The sequence below is a fragment of the Budorcas taxicolor genome, chromosome 6 (genome assembly GCF_023091745.1).
Source record: "Budorcas taxicolor isolate Tak-1 chromosome 6, Takin1.1, whole genome shotgun sequence".
Taxonomy (NCBI): domain Eukaryota; kingdom Metazoa; phylum Chordata; class Mammalia; order Artiodactyla; family Bovidae; genus Budorcas; species Budorcas taxicolor.
The window spans coordinates 3382534-3394857 of record NC_068915.1 but is presented as its reverse complement, the minus strand read 5'-3'; positions in this window follow the sequence as shown (position 1 = coordinate 3394857).

The window sequence follows — 12324 nt, the reverse complement described above, 5'->3', positions numbered from 1 at the left end:
TTGTTGAGATGTGAAGTTACAGATTTCTTACCAAAACAAACAAAATAGCTATTTAATTAGTTTGCTCCCTATACATTATAACTTTTTTTTTCATTTCCAAATTTTCTTGAGATCCATTGCTATTTCACCTCACTGTCTATTTCAAATATCTTTTCAGCATTACTTTAAGATAATTGAGATTTATCATAGTCAAAGTACTTTTTTTGTACTGCTAACCATTAGGCAACTATAAACTGTAAATGACAGCATCCCATATGGCTCAGTAAATGAAAAATTATTAGTGCTCTGTGTTGCATTTGTTTCTATTGCATATCTGACCATTAATGTCTCTCACAGAAGTTTAGCACAATCTCTACCGAAGAGGCAGACAACTGCCATTTTCTCATGACTCACCCGTGCACCCTCCCCTCAGCAGTGGCTAATTTTTATGTCCCACCTGGCTGGGAAATAAGAACAGAGCCAGATTTTCTCCCTTGGAATGTGAGCTAAGGGACACCAAGACAATAAATTTTATTAAAAGACATCTGGACCTGGAAGTTTCAGTTCCAAATCAAAGAGATAAAAGTAAAACCAGTAAATAACCTGAGGAAATCACTCAGGGAAGAAAAATGGACTGAAAGAGGAAATTGGAACAGCTTTAAAGAAAAAGACAATGTGAGTTCAACAGGACTGATGCTTTCCCAATTCTACCTGAAATACACCTTTTAACAAGTAAACTGCAGGTATATTGTGTTTCTTATACCCAAACTTGGCTACTCAAAATTTTACATAAATCTCTTCCTACTCTCCACATCTGAGCAATCAAAATATGCTTAAACTCTATTCTCAGAAGCATAGTGGAGGATGAGGGGATGCACAACTGTCCTTTCAGTTCAGTTCAGTTCAGTTGCTCAGTCCTGTCCAACTCTTTGCAACCCCCATGAACTGCAGCACTCCAGGCTTCCTTGTCCATCACCGACTCCCAGAGCTTACTCAAACTCATGTCATTTGGTCAGTGATGCCATCCAACCACCTAATCCTCTGTCGTCCACTTCTCCTGCCACCTTCAATCTTTCCCAGCATCAGGGTCTTTTCAATGAGACAGGTCTTCACATTCAATGGCCAAAATATTGGAGTTTCAGGTTCAGCATTAGTTCTTTCAATAGTCAGAACTGATTTCCTTTAGGATTCACTGGTTTGATGTCCATGCAGTCCAAGGGACTCTCAAGGGTCTTCCCCAACACCACAGTTAAAATGCATCAGTTCTTCGGTGCTCAGCTTTCTTTATGGTCCAGCACTCACATCCGTATATGACTACTGGAAAAACCATAGCTTTGACTAGACGGACCTTTGTCAGGAAAGTGATGGCTCTGTTTCTTAAAATGCTATCTAGGTTGGTCATAGCTTGTCTTCCAAGGAGCAAGCATCTTTTAATTTCATGGCTGCAATCACCACATACAGTGACTTTGGAGGCCAAGAAAAAGTCTGTCACTGTTTCCGTTATTGCCCCACCTATTTGCCATGAAATGATGGGGCTGGATGCCATGATCCTCATTTTTTGAATGTTGAGTTTTAAGCCAGCTCCTTCACTCTCCTCTTTCACTTTCATCAAAAGGCTCTTTAGCTCTTCTTTACTCTCTTCCATAAGGGTGGTGTCATCTGCATATCTGAGGTTATTGATATTTCTCCCAGCAATCTTGATTCCAGTTGTGCTTCATCCAGCCTGGCATTTCACATGATGTACTCTTCATAGAAGTTAAATAAGCAGGGTGACAATATACAGGCTTGACGTATTCCTTTCCCAATTTGGAACCCGTCTGTTGTTCCATGTCTGGTTCTAACTGTAACTTCTTGACCTGCATACAGATTTCTCAGTAGGCAGGTAAGGTGGTCTGGTATTCCCATCTGTTTAAGAATTTTCCACAGTTTTTTGCAGTCCACATAGTCAAAGGCTTTGTTGTAGTCAATGAAGCAGAAGTAGATGTTTTTCTGGAATTCTCTTGCTTTTTGATGGTCCAATGGATGTTGGCAATTTGAGCTCTGTTTCCTCTGCCTTTTCTAAACCCAGCTTGAAAGCTGGATGTTCATGGTTCACTAACTGTTGAAGCCTAGCTTGGAGAATTTTAAGCATTACTTTGTTAGCGTGTGAGATGAGTGCAATTGTGCGAAAGGTTGAACATTCTTTGGGATTGCCTTTCTTTGGGATTGGAATGAAAACTGACCTTCTCCATTCCTGTGGCTACTGCTGAGTGTCGCTCGTCATAACTCACAGAAGGATACAAGATGATAACCAAATTTTGTGGGGTTTTTATTCTTTTTTAATTTTTATTTTGTATTACAATTCAGTTGGTATACGAGATGAGTTAATTTCTGGTGTACAGCAAGTTGATTCAGTTATACATATACATATATCTTTTTTTTTTTTCAGATTCTTTTCCCATATAGGTTACTACAGAATACTGAGTAGAATTCACTGTGCTATACAGTATGTCTTTGTTGATTATTTTATATGTAGTAGTGTGTACATGTCAGTCCCTAACTCCTAATTTACTCCTCCCCCAACCTTTCCCCTTTGGTAACCATAATACATTTTCAATGTCTATTAGTCTGTTTTTGCTTTGTAAATTTTTCATATATTTTTTTAGATTCCATATATAAGTGACACCTATGATATATTTCTCTGTTTGACTCACTTCACTTAGTATGATCATTGCTAGGTCCATCCATGTTGTTGCAAGTGGCATAATTTCATTCATTTTATGACTGATGTAATGCAATATTCTAGTGTATATATACACCCTCTCTTCTTTTTCAATTTATCTTTTGATGGATATTTGTTTTATCCATGTCTTGTCTGTGTAAATAGTGCTGCAATGAACACTGAAGCACATGTATCTTTTACAATCATGATTTTCTCTGAATATATGCTCAGGTGTGCAATTGCTGAATCATATGGTAGCTCTATTTTTAGTTTTTGTGTTTAAGAGCATTTGCATTATAGATTTCATCTATAACCCTTTATTTATAACACAATGTAAGTTCAAATCTCTATTTAATTTTCCAAAAGAAATGCGAAGTCTTTCCATGTCCTGTACATACTGTCCACTCTTGAAGTTGGTTAGTTCTTTATTATTTGAACAAAAAGACAAGGAAAAAAAAAAAGGCAGATATTTTTCAGACATAGCAGCAGCACCTTTTAGCTTTAGAATAAAATCAGGAAATATCATTAATTCCACTGCTGCCTAAGAAAACAAGCCAATATCTGCTTTCAAGTCCCCTTATATCATAGACTGCCATAGAAAATTATAAGCCTTCCTTTGGGAGTTCTGAAAACATTTCTGAAGAACACTGGCATGGTATTAAAAAGCAAATCAATTTTAACTTGGCTGGATAAACAAACTTGGACTACTGCAATGAAGGAAAAATCTGTCATTAGAGGAGACATTTTAGAGGACTAATTTTAATTCTACTAATTGTAGAATATATTTTTATGACAGAAGATCAATTTGCTAAAACATGAGATAAGAAAATTAAAGTAAAATGTCAGTATAACATTATTCTTTTGCTCTTATATTTCCAAAATACAAAATGTTTGGAAGCTACTATACTTTAACTTCAGTATTTCAAATCCTACTTGAATATAGGTGAAGTAAATATCTAAACAAATAAATCACATGTATATCATATCTAATAAATATCCAAGCACACAAATTGTAAACACTTATTCAAATAACTACTCTTTACCAAAGCTTCCATTTACACTTCCTTTGAGGAACTGTGAAGCCATTTAATGAAATTTAACTTGTGCCACATCTTACATTTACCCTGCATGATATTGCCTAGCTTGAAAGTTTTATCAGGCTTTAGATAATTTTTTTTTGTTTGTTTTTGAAAATTGTAAACTTGCAAAAAATAAAGGTTCATGTTTTTTTAAGTGTTACAAATTCTGAGGTCATTAAACAGTTACAAAATATTTTGGCTACCAACTGTTTCCTGGAGATCAATCAAGATGATGGAATAACCTATTTTTAAAACCACAGATGACCTCTGTTCATTTCCAAGGGAAACCATTCAATATCACAGTAACCTAAGTCTATGCCCTGACCAGTAATGCTGAAGAAGCTGAAGTTGAACAGTTCTATGAAGACCTACAAGACCTTTTAGAACTAACACCCAAAAAAGATGTCCTTTTCATTATAGGGAACTGAAATGCAAAAGTAGGAAGTCAAGAAACACCTGGAGTAACAGGCAAATTTGGCCTTGGAATACGGAATGAAGCAGGGCAAAGGCTAACAGAGCTCTGCCAAGATAATGAACTGGTGATAGCAAACACCTTCTTCAAACAACACAAGGGAAGACTCTACACATGGATATCACCAGAGGGTTGACACCAAAATCAGATTGATTATATTCTTTGCAGCCAAAGATGGAGAAGCTCTATAGAGTCAGCAAAAACAACACCAGAAGCTGACTGTGGCTCAGATCATGAACTCCTTCTTGCCAAATTCACACTGAAATTGAAGAAAGTGGAGAAAACCACTAGACCATTCAGTTCAGTTCAGTTCAGTTTAGTCACTCAGTCGTGTCCGATTCTTTGCGATCCCATGAATTGCAGCACGCCAGTCCTCCCTGTCCATCACCATCTCCCGGAGTTCACTCAAATTCACGTCCATCGAGTCGGTGTTGCCATCCAGCCATCTCATCCTCTGTCGACCCCTTTTCCTTCGGCCTCCAATCCCTCCCAGCTTCAGAGTCTTTTCCAATGAGTCAACTCTTCGCATGAGGTGGCCAAAGTACTGGAGTTTCAGCTTCAGCATCATTCCTTCCAAAGAAATCCCAGGGCTGATCTCCTTCAGAATGGGCTGGTTGGATCTCCTTGCAGTCCAAGGGACTCTCAAGAGTCTTCTCCAACACCACAGTTCAAAAGCATCAATTGTTCTGTGCTCAGCTTTCTTCACAGTCCAACTCTCACATCTACACGTGGCCACTGGGAAACCATAGCCTTGACTAGATGGACCTTTGTTGGCAAAGTAATATCTCTGCTTTTCAATGTGCTATCTAAGTTGGTCATATCTTTCCTTCTAAGGGGCAAGCGTCTTTTAATTTCATGGCTGCAATCACCATCTGTAGTGATTCTGAAGCCCAGAAAAGTAAAGTCAGCCACTGTTTCCACTGTTTCCCCATCTATTTGCCATGAAGTGATGGGACCAAATGCCATGATCTTCGTTTTCTGAATGTTGAGCTTTAAGCCAACTTTTTCACTCTCCTCTTTCACTCTCATAAAGAGGCTTTTTAGTTTCTCTTCATTTTCTACCATAAGAGTGGTGTCATCTGCATATCTGAGGTTATTGATATTTTTCCCAGCAATCTTGATTCCAGCTTGTGCTTCCTCCATCCCAGCATTTCTCATGATGTACTCTGCATATAAGTTAAATAAGCAGGATGACAATACACAGCCATTCAGGTACAACCTAAATCAAATCCCTTACGACTATACAGTGGAAGTGAGAAATAGATTTAAGGGACTAGATCTGATAGACAGAGTGCCTGATGAACTATGGACGGAGGTTTGTGACATTATACAGGAGACAGGAATCAAGACCATCATCAAGAAAAAGAAATGCAAAAAAGCAAAATGGCTGTCTGAGGAGGCCTTGCAAATAGCTATGAAATGAAGGGAAGTGAAAAGCAAAAGGGAAAAGGAAAGATATACCCATTTGAATGCAGAATTCCAAAGAATAGCAAGAAGAGAAAAGAAAGCCTTCCTCAGCAATCAATGCAAAGAAATAGAGAAAAACAGTAAAATGGGAAACACTGGAGATCTCTTTCAGAAAATTCGAGATATCAAGGAAATATTTTATGCAAAGATGGGCTCAATAAAGGACAGAAATGGTATGGACCTAAGAAAAGCAGAAGATATTAAAAAGAGGTGGCAAAAATACACAGAAGAACTGTACAGAAAAGATCTTCACAACCCAGGTAATCACGATGGTATGATCACTCACCTAGAGCCAGACATCCTGGAATGGGAAGTCAAGTAGGCCTTAGGAAGGATCGCTATGAACAAAACTAGTGGAGGTGATAGAATTCCAGTGGAGCTATTTTAAATCCTGAAACATGATGCTGTGAAAGTGCTGCACTCAATATGCCAGCACATTTGGAAAACTCAGCAGTGGCCACAGGACTGGAAAAGGTCAGTTTTCATTCCAATCCTAAAAAGAGGCAATGCAAAAGAATGCTCAAACTACTGCACAATTGCACTCATCTCACATGTTAGTAAAGTAATGCTCAAAATTCTCCAAGCCAGGCTTCAACGATATGTGAACCGTGAACTTCCAAATGTTCAAGCTGGTCCAAAAAGGCAGAGGAACCAGAGATCAAATTGCCAACATCTACTAGGTCATTGAAAAAGCAAGAGAATTCCAGAAAACATCTATTTTTGCCTTATTGACTATGCCAAAACGTTGACTGTGTGGATCACAATAAACTGTGGAAAATTCTGAAAGAGATGGGACTACCAGAGCACCTGACCTGTCTCCTGAGAAACCTGTAGGCAGGTCAGAAAGCAACAGTTAGAACTGGACATGGAACAACAGACTCATTCCAAATAGGAAAAGGAGTACGTCAAGGTTGTATATTGTCACCCTGCTTATTTAACTTATATGTAATGTACATCATGAGAAATGTTGGGCTGGAGGAAGCACAAGCTGGAATCAAGATTGCTGGGAGAAATATCAGTAACCTCAGATATGCAGATGACACCACCCTTATGGCAGAAAGCGAAGAAGAACTAAAGAGCCCTTTGATGAAAGTGAAAGAGGAGAGTGAAAAAGTTGGCTAAAAGCTCAACATTCAGAAAACGAAGATCATGGCATCTGGTCCCATCAGTTCATGGCGAATAGATGGGGAAACAGTGAAAACAGTGGCTGACTTCATTTTTCTGGGCTTCAAAATCACTGCAGATCGTGATTGCTGCTCTGAAATTAAAAGACGCTTGCTCCTGGGAAGAAAAGTTATGGCCAAACTAGATAGCATATTAAAAAGCAGAGACATTACTTTACCAACAAAGATCTGTCTAGTCAAGGCTATGGTTTCCCAGTGGCCATGTGTGGATGTGAGAGTTGGACTATAAAGAAAGCTGAGCACAGAAGAATTGATGCTTTTGAACTGTGTTGTTGGAGAAGACTCTTGAGAGTCCTTTGGACTGCAAGGAGATCCGCCATCCATCCTAAAGGAGATCAGTCTTGGGTGTTCATTGGAAGGACTGATGTTGAAGCTGAAACTTCAATACTTTGGCCAACTGATGTGAAGAGCTGACTCATTTGAAGAGACCCTATGCTGAGAAAGATTGCAGGCAGGAGGAGAAGGGGATGACAGAGAATGAGATGGTTGGATGGCATAACTGACTCAATGGACATGAGTTTGGCTGAACTCCGGGAGTTGGTGATGGACAGGGAGGCCTGCGTGTTGTGATTCATGCTGTCAGAAAGAGTCGGACATGATTGAACACTGAACTGAACTGAACTAATGGCTTAGTCTCCCCACAAAACATCAAAAAATGCATGTACATATGGAAATATTCTCACCAAAACTAACCGGAAGAAAGCCTCCTGTACAACTAAGGCTGTAAAAAAGATATATTTGTGACAGGGTAAGACAAGAAGGTAAGTTATTAGTTTGGGACCTATGCTCCTGCGGGGGGTACTCAGAGGAAAAGAAAGGAAATGTGGGTGGAGCACTGCCCTGGAAAGGGAGCTGTTCCAACCTCAGTCCTGGGGTCTGACACTGAGGAGACAAGCTCCCTTGTTGGATGTTGGACTACTGAGACTAAAAGGAGGACAATGAGAATCCTGAACACTCATGAGGAGTGTGTGTTGTCTTGCCCCTGAGGCAGGGCACAGAGAGATCTGCTCTAGTGGCTGCCAGGTTTCATGCAGCCACATTGGCACATGACCCAGCCCCAGCCCCAGCTGAGCAAACGCCCTGGCCCCACTCAGTCCATGTCACAGTATAGCACTGCATGTGGGCAGGTCATGACTGGGAAATGACTCCACTGTAGGATACAGCGGTGACCTGGTTCCAAGACAGAGCCTGCATGGGGCAGTGGTGTCCAATGTTGACCCTTAGTCAAACAGTGTATCAGAAGCTGCCCTGGTCTCTTACAGCTGATGCTATACTGCAGCTCACCCACAATACATGCAGAGTCCACACAGGCCTTGTAGATCCACAACAGGGCAGAAGAGGCAGGAGCTGGGGGCAGTGATTAGCTGTGAGGGATAAAAGGATTGTACACCTGAGGCTGCATGTGAGCAGAGCGAAGGGAAAAATACAGACACCTGTACAGGCAGTGCATTTGGAGACAGCTTCAACTCCTGTATGCAGCCAGCCCAAGCTGAGAGGTTGCATGAGGCCCAGTTGCTCCAGCATTCTATCCCTGTGGAGTAAGAATCCCAGCTTAGTGAGGGGGAAAAACATTTAAAGGGGACAAAGCCAGCTTGTGCCTGACTCCAGCAACTTAGGATCCGTCACCACCCCTAGTATGGCAGCAGTGGCCACTGAGCATAGAGGAAGCCCTGCCTCATGCCCAGTTCCAGCTCTAGCCTCCATCTCCAGCCCCACCTCCTACTAAGGTGGTAGTTGCCAACACACCATGGGGAAAGCTGTGCCTGGCATCCACATCAAATCCAAACCTCCCACCAAAGGCATTGGGCACACAAAGGCATGCCTTCACATAAGAGCACACCTTCAAGACTGCAGTTGGCAAATGTTTGACCTAAATTCATGGAAACAGAGAAAGTTAAGCAAAATGAAACTGCTCTCAATTTGAAGAGTAAAATAAAAAACCTGAAAAAATAATGAAACAGTTTAGAAGATGAATTTTTAAAAATGCTAATAAAACTGTTAAATAAATCATGGGAAAGAATAAATGTACACAGTGAAAATTTTATCAAGGAATTAGAAAATACAAGAAGACCCAATTGGAAATAAAGAATTCAAAAGCTGAAATAAACACACACACACACACACACACACACACACACACACACACACACACACACACTACAAGGAATGAATTTGCAAATGATGCTTCATATAGAAAACGCTCCAACCAGCAACTACTAGAACTAATAAATGAATTCAGCAAAGTTGCAAGATGCAAGATTAATATACAGAAATCTGCTGATAAATATATAAAAATTCATCTCTCCTCCTGTCCCCATCCCCTGGTTCTATTTCTCTGGAGAGCCTGACTATACATTTCCCTTGATAGAAATCAGCATTTAAGTTATGTTCAGGTTTACCAAAACCTTCTCCTTAGTTCCATATGTATATTAGCAAAACAAACAGTATTTGATATCTAGTACTGAATGATAGTATCTCACAAATATATGACCTAAAAAATTGTTCTTTTCTAGTAGCTTCATTTTTTTTCTTTTTTTGTTAACTGATATCTAATTTATGGTTAAAATGTTCTCTAGAATTTTTAGTATTTAGATAGATTACAAATCCATCTCTATTTTCCTAAATGCACTAATGAAAATGAGTGAGTTTTGTGCCTGAATTATCTAAAGAATTTGTATCTTTCAACATTTAAAGTTTCTATGCTTAATTTGGCACATGTCATCCTAGATAAAGAGATTATTATTCAAAGTCTAATTAAAATAGGAAAAACGTGTGCCAAGTTTCAAGAAAAATAATATCTAGAAAGTATGTTGGAGGCAACTATGAGCAACATAAAATTATGTAACTCAGTTGCTTACATCAAGCATTTCCAGTAAATGAAATTTAATCTAAAATATTATCCCACAATTATGTCATTCCTTTCTTTTTTTATATAGCTAGAGAATCAAATGAGTGCTACTATAATGTGTTACTGTGTAGCACATGGTGTAGTGGAAAATGAGGGAGAATTCAAATATAAATATAATCTTCTTGCCATATTTTTCAGACCTATTATAATTACGATTATAGAAATCTATCTAAACTAATTTCAGCTTTATACAAAAGATTTACTGGCACATGTAACCAATCTTTTTCAAGCAGAGTAGTATACCTGGGCCATAGGGTAGCAGGATCAGAGGACCTGAAAACTGCCAGAATTCACTCCCTAGCTTTTGTCCCCCCCCCCACCTTTGTTTTGTTTTGTTTTTTTTTTTAATCTGCATGCATTCTGTTTATTCAGTCAATCTGGTATTTTCCCACTGGCTTAGAAATGAGAGTACCAAAAATCTTATTAATATTGTTTATCTTTCTTTTGAAAAAGAACTGAAACTTTTTGTCTAATGATAATTATAAAAAGTCTCCAGGAAGTGTTATTCTTGACATAGATTGGATAAAATTCTATCTTTGAACAAATAATAGTCAGGGAGGTGGAGTATCATAATGGAGCCAACTTCAGTCAGCTACTGCTTCCTAGACCAATCCTTGCAGACACAGAAGTCTGTACCAGAGGTATACAATGGAAGGGACAACATTAGTACGTGTATAACAGTACTACATGTATGACAGTAGTACCTGTATAACAGTAGCACATGTATAACTAAGGGGAAGAAGTATGAGAAGAGACTCATTAGGTGTCTACTACACTGTCCTCAAAAGCTGAAATAACTTAGTTGGCATACACAACATTCTATTAACTTTTAGGGTGAAATCTTAGGACATTGATTAGTTTGTTCACATACAATTTGCTTTGAACACACCTAAACACAAATATTTCAGGAATGGGAATAAAGTGAATCATACCCAGAGTACAGAGACCAATTAGAACTGTGACATTACAGTGCTGAATTGCCTGTATTCAGGGAAATAACTGCCATTTTCTCAAGACACCTAATTTGACAGCTCACAAAGCTCTACCACACTTGATGTTTATAATCCTAATTATGAGAGCATAGCAGAAATTACCAACATTGTATTATCAACAAGTAATACATCAGAATATCTCAAAGAACAGACTCAAAATGAAAGGTTCTCTCATACAATAAAAAAAATGGAGTGCTTATAAATAAAGACTAAAGTTGTGGTATCTAAAATGGCACAATCATTTTCCCTGAATTATGTTCCAGAAAATAAATAACACTTTAAAAGAAACATAGCATTGCCTGCAGAGTTTGAAATTGCAGCCTCCAACAACATTACTTCCTGTTGATATCAATTTGGCTCAGGGGCAAGATGTTTAACTAGCAGTTCCTCCCCAGCTGAGTACCAACAGTGTCTGCTGATGACCATGTCTGTACACATGGTCTGATATTGGGTCAAGGCTTTGTTCCATAGCTCAGTGACTGCATTCTGCTTGCAGCAAATGGCCCAGGCACTAAGTGAGCAAATATCCACCATCATGTTCTTGTATCTAAACTGACAATGTTGGCACTGCTTCCAACTGTTTCAGTAATCCTCACATGAGGGATATTCCTCCTTTATTGAATACTTAAAGGAGTTGGAAATCTTCAGAGGTCCTAATCCATGATCATGAGTGCAATATTTCTTATACAGCAGTTTTGTTTTGTTTGTTTGCTTTCTTTTGTCTTAGCCACATTCACTGACTCTCAGGAAGATCAAAAAGATTTTTGTCTCATGTTTTGTGAAAGCTTTAACCATTCCATACCATCTGTTATTATTTAGTCACTAAGTCTTATCTAACTCATTGTGACACCGTGGACTGTAGCCCTCCAGGCTCCTCTGTGCATGGAATTTCCCAAGCAAGAATACTGGAGTGGGTTGCCATGCCTTCCTCCAGGGAATCTTCCCAATCCAGGAATTAAACTCTCATCTCTTGCATTTCCTGCATTGGTAAGTGGATTCTTTATCACCGAGTCATCAGGGAAACCCTCCTAAACCATCTACTACAGGAAAATCTTTCAGAGGAGAGTGAATGTAAATTATTTATCTTTTCTTTCCCTAGCACAGATTCTACTCTAGGAAGCACTTGAGAAAAGTTTGTTGATTAAATGAATATAATCAGCTCTTCATATCCACAGATTTTGCATCCATGGATTCAACAAACCATGGGTTGAAATTATTCCAAAAACTTCCAAAAAATTCCCAAAAGCAAAATTTGAATTTGTTCCATGTTGACACTGTTTACATGATTTTTATATTGCATTTACCATTATTTACATAGCATTTCCATTGTATTCAGTTCAGTTCCATCACTCAGTCGTGTCTGACTGTTTGTGACCCCATGAAGTGCAGCACACCAGGCCTCCCTGTCCATCACCACCTCCCAGAGTTCACGCAAACCCATCCATCGAGTCAGTGATGCCATCCAGCATCATCATATCGTCCCTTTCTCCTCCTGCCCCCAATCCCTCCCAGAATCAGAGTCTTTTCCAATGAGTCAACTCT